At 37.8% G+C, this 5,775-nt stretch overlaps 1 pseudogene; it reads left to right on the forward strand.

Moving 5' to 3' along the window:
- The first annotated feature begins 5,046 nt into the window (after positions 1-5,046).
- LOC116561845 lies at positions 5,047-5,466 on the forward strand (annotated as a pseudogene).
- The last annotated feature ends 309 nt before the right edge of the window (positions 5,467-5,775 follow it).

Consider the following 5,775-nt stretch of genomic DNA (forward strand, 5'->3'; position numbering starts at 1 on the left):
GAGAGACAAAGAAACAAAACAGATGCGTAAAATGTTAACAATTCTTGAATCTAAATGGAGACTTGTGGTACACAGGCTTACAGTGGTTCCCATGATTCCCACTACTGGTGTTCAGACTCTTATGTGACACCTCTCCGTCTTCCTACTTGAGTGTGAGCAAGAATTGTGACTTGCTTCTTGACAATAACATATGGCAAAGGTGACAGGATATATATAATTATCCAATTAAATTCTCTCTTTTTCACTTACTAGCTTTGAGGAAGCAAATGAACATGTTGGACAATCCCATACAGCAAGGAAGTGCATGGCTTCTAGGAAGTAAGGGTAGCTTCCAGCTGACAGCCAGTAAGAAACTGAAGACCTCAATCTTGTAGACAGTGTGAGTGAGTTTAGAAGAGAGTCAAGCCTCTGATGAGACCACAGCCCTGGCTGGCATCTTGTGCAGTCTTGTGAAACCTTAAGAACAGGATCCAGCTAAACCATGGCCAGCGTCTTGATCCACAGAAACTGTAACATAATAAATGTATGTTGTTTTAAGCAGCTAAATGTGTGGTAATATTATTGTACAGCAATAGAAAGCTAATACAAGATGTGGTGGTTAATTTTGGTTTTAGGGTCAGGGTCTTGCTCTGTTGCCCAGACTGGAGGCTGTGGTGTGATCATAGCTTATTGTAGCTTCAAACTTCTAGGCTCAAGCCATCTTCCCATCTCAGCTTCCTGAAGTACAAGGATTACAGGTGTGAGCCACTGCTCCTGGCCTTGTGAGGAAGTTTGCTGATGAAATTAACATTTAAATCAATAGCCTAAAGAAAATTGTCCTTCCTAATGTGGGTGGGCCTCATCAAATCAGTTGAAAGCCTGAATAGAATTAAAAGGCTGACCCTCCCCCAAGTAACAGAATTCTTCCTGCCTGATTGCCTTTGAACTGGGACATGGGCTTATTTTTCTCCCTTCAGACTCAAACTGAAACATCTGCACTTCCTCTTGAGCCTGCTGGTATTTGGACAGACGCTACATTGTTGGCTCTACTGGTTCTCAGATTGGACTGATTTATTGGCTCTCCTGGGTGTCCAGCTTGCTGATTTCAACCTGAAGATCTCCGGACTTGTCAGACTCCATAACTGCATGAGCCAATTCAAATCAATCAATCCTACTGGTCCTGTTTCTTTGGAGAACCTTGCGTAATATGCAAGAATATACACGTCATCACAACATTCTTTAAGCTTTTCTATATGTTTGAAAATATTTACAGTAAAAATTGGGAAAAATGATTCAAAGTCAGCAAGTGCCAGAACAGAAGACAGTTCAAAGGCAGCTCTTACGGAAATTCACTAGACTTTCTCCCTTCCTGATTCTCAACCTCCCTCCCTTCCCTTCCTACGTCAGTGAATCTGCTTCATTTAATATGGGCTCTTAAACACACAATAGACACTGTAGTTAAATACATAATAAATCTGCCCCCTTTTTTGTACAGATTTATTCTCTATAAACACTATGCCGATAAAGTTTGGCCTTAACCTTTGTTCTGTAAATGTTTCAGAAATTTTATTGCCACATTATAAGATAAATGTCAGTCTAAATGCAGGCTTTTCTATAAAACACAGCAGCTTCACAGATGGCCTCTAATTCATAGTCATAAAAGACAGGACTAAATTTTTTTGGTTGAAAATAATTTCAAGAAGATCTCTTAAGTTACCACCAGAACATAATGCTACTCTTGATCCTGCATGAGGTCAGTTTAATAAACTCAGATACCATCCTCCAGGAATTATCAACCAAACTTAGAAAATTATATAAAAGCAAGGTTTTTTTTTTGTTTTGTTTTGTTTTGTTTTTGTTTGTTTGTTTGTTTTTTTTTGAGACGGAGTTTTGCTCTTGTTACCCAGGCTGGAGTGCAATGGCACGATCTCGGCTCACCGCAACCTCCGCCTCCTGGGTTCAGGCAATTCTCCTGCCTCGGCCTCCTGGGTAGCTGGGATTACAGGCACACGCCACCATGCCCAGCTGATTTTTTGTATTTTTAGTAGAGACGGGGTTTCACCATGTTGACCAGGATGGTCTCGATCTCTTGACCTCGTGATCCACCCGCCTCGGCCTCCCAAAGTGCTGGGATTACAGGCGTGAGCCACCGCGCCCGGCTTAAAAGCAAGTTTTTAACCAAGTATTAATACAAGTACTTTTTCTCAGAAACCTTGATAGTTATCCATGGCTAAATAGCTGGCTTGCCCCAGGTTGCTTTCTCTGATAGGACCTGATGAATAATCCTATACAGAAATTGCCCAAGGTCAGCCAGACGCAAACAATGGAGATATGCCTCAAATTAATTCTCTGAAACACCTACCTTAAGGAAATCTATACCCATTGATATTGTATTTTGAAGGAGGCCGGCTGCATAGTAGAGTACATTAGCATCATCTGGGGAGCTTAAAATACTGGTGCCTGAATTCCTATCCCCTCTCGATCCTATAGAGTCCAATTTTGCTTTGGGGTATAGACCAGGCATCAGAATTTTTAAGTTTCTGTGATTATTCTAATGTGCAACAAAGGTTTAAGAATTATTGCAGTAGAGGTTCAATGCATATTATTTAGTAAATAAATGAACTCTATACATACTCTTAGATTACGTTCAGAAACTAACTTAAACAGCTGAATATGAATCAATTTTGAAAGTATAAAGCATTTTGGTACTCTATGATCTGAGCTGCTCATGCTACACCAAAATGCTTAAACTTAAAGAAAAAAAATAGGGTCAAAGATGGAGAAAAGACTAAAAATGTTTTCAGATTAGGAAAACATATAGCAGCAGGTATTAAGTCTGAAAAGAAAAGACCTAAGAACTTGAGAATGGCCTTCACGTATCTCAAGGGCAAAACTAGGGTCACAGATGACAGCCAAAGAAAGTTAGATGTTGGCATAATACAAGACTTTCCTAAAAGGTGGTGTTATCTGGGGATAAACTGAATTATCTTAAAATTGTGAATAACTGGTCACTATAGGAATTCAGACATTGCCTTTTTAACTGCTAGGCTAGGTTCCTGCAGAGAAAACCCCCAGGACAAGGTGCTATATTAAGCATGTATGTTCTTTTTTGGCCATCCAGTATCCCTTTGCTCTTTTCCTAGTATTTTTCTCTGAAGGCTCACTCTTCCCCCACTCACAAAGTTCTGACGGAGCTGACTTTCCATCTAGTTCTAGGGGAGGAATGTTGATCCACTCTCAACCAACTGGACCACTGTGGTCTCCCTACACAGTGCCTGGTTCAAGAATGGGCAAATGACCCAACTTGAGCCAATCAGAGCCAATTAGACTAAATTCTAGGGATTTTTCCTTAAGCTTTGAAAACGCGTTTACTAGATTTAAAGTTGGGGAAATGTTTAGACTTAAAAGGAGGAATTTTAAAAATAAATAAAGTGAAAATGCAATGCAGAAAATATGAACTTAGGAATAATGAAAAGAAAATAAGTTTCAAATAATCTTATTAATAGCCTTAGAGAGATTAAAGATATTACATCTATGAAACAAGAGGATGACACCATAGAAAAAAATTCAGATACCAAGAAAGAGTTGTTAGAAATTTAAAAATATGATGATGTTAGCAATAAAAAATTAGGAAGTTGAAAGATAAATTTGAGGAAATCTTACCAAAAGCAGAACAAAAAACAAAGAGATCAATAAAAGGAGAGAGATATCATATATACATATATAATACACATATATGTGTATCTATATTATATTCACATATATGTATATTTATGATATAAATAAGTATATTGTTAATCTAGGAGGATTAACATGCTAAAAGTAGGAGGTCCAGAGAGAAAGAATAGAGAAAATGAAAGCAAATAAATTGTCAAAGAAGTAACACAAGGAAAATGCCTAGAACTGAAAAACAGAATATTTACAGTATAAGGTTTTACCACTGAATGCACAGCAAAAATAAAAGGCACATTGTCATTGTCTGCGAAGATAAATTCTTATTATCATGGTACTTAGAAGAAAGTAAAAACCAAAATACAGAAGTAAAGAAGCGTCTGGCCCCAACTCCGAAATGCAGATACAATGTTCTGCCTTCCTAATACATATAACTCTTCAATAATTAGAAGTGAAAAATCCATAAAATACATTAAGAGAGCTTGATATTTTAAGGAATTTTTCTAGTGGCTTCTTTCATAAATACGGCAACCAGAATCTCTGGTTTAAATGGGCCTAGAAGAGAAAGGGAATTGGGAAAACAGCCTCCCTTATACTTCTGCAGAGTGGATGGTGAAGTCCACCTGTCTTAGTTTATTTAGTGCTGCTATAACAGAGTACTTGAGACTATGTAATTTATAAGAAACAGAAATTTATTTCTCACAATTCTGGAGGCTGGAAAGTCCAAGACCAAGGGACTAGCGTTTGGTTTGGGGAGAGCTTTCCTGCTGTGTTCTTACATGGCAGAAGGCTGAAGGACAAGCTGCATGCTGTGTGAAGCCTCTTTTACGGGCTGCCATCTCCAGGAATTATCAACCAAAGTTTGATTGATAATTCCTGGAGATGGCAGCCTTAATCCCATTAATGAGGAAGGAGCCTACATGTCCTAATCATCTCTTAAAGGCGCTATCTCTTAATATTGACAACACTTGAGTTTTGAAGTGTTACATATTCAAACCATAGCACCAATTGGCTGGTATATAATCCTGTAATACTTCAGGGGACTAGAAAATCTTTCAGGATGACTTCCTAAAGCTCCAAAATATCCTTGAAAGACGACTGGATACAACATTTAACCAATGCTACAATGCATACCAAACATATCCATAAAATGGCCAACCATAACAATCACAAAGTTAAAATAAGTTTTGATAGTATGTTTCTATTTACTCAAAAATGTTCTTAATATTGCTATTTTAGTTTTGCAATTAAAAAATTAAATTCCAATGGCTTCCTGCTCTGCACCTTCTCAGTGGACTCCCAGGAATCCTTTCAACACTGCCAGGATGTCTCAGGCTGTTAGAGAAAGCTGCCAAGGATAGTAAGCACCTTAAGACCAAGCCAGCAGATGAAGAGATGATGTTCATTTACAGCTGCTACAAACAAGCAACTGTGCATGACTTAAATACAGAATGGCCCATGATGTTGGACCTCGAAGGCAAGGCAAAGCGGGATGCTGGAATGAGCTGAAAGGGACTGCCAAGGAAGATGCTGTGAAAGCTGATATCAACAAAGTAGAAGAGCTACATAAAAAAAAAAAAACAGAATAAAAGAGACAGGATTTGGTTGCCAGCCATGCATTTAACCTAAACTGACACAATGCCTTGTTTTTTCTTATACCGTGGATAATGTGAAATAGTGAATGTAAACAGTTAACCCAGTTTATCAAGGCTGTTCAGGATGCAGTTCTAACAGATTAGGGGCTGAAATGATTACTAATCTTCGCCAAATAGTTTTTATCTGAGATCAATTAAAAGTGTATTTGTTACTTTAAAACAAAAATTAAATTCCTTTATTTTTCCTTTAAAATAATTGACCCCAAGTACAAAGTGATAATTTTGTTTTTGTTTACTCTCATGACATATTCCAGGATGATTCTGTGAAGACCTAAGTGTTCTGTTTAGTATTGAGAAAAAGTAAAATGTTAAGGGATGTTTCAGTTCTTTAAAGCTGAATAGAATAGCATTGGAATGACAGGATGTAATTACAGATCACTAAGGATATGGTACAAAGTGTACCCAAACCCACCTCTTCATACTTAGCTGAGAACAGAGTGCTTCGGTGATACAAGATTAATAAAGTATC

Source organism: Sapajus apella, unplaced genomic scaffold (genome assembly GCF_009761245.1).
Source record: "Sapajus apella isolate SASKATOON/1434 unplaced genomic scaffold, GSC_monkey_1.0 scaffold1, whole genome shotgun sequence".
Lineage (NCBI taxonomy): Eukaryota > Metazoa > Chordata > Mammalia > Primates > Cebidae > Sapajus > Sapajus apella.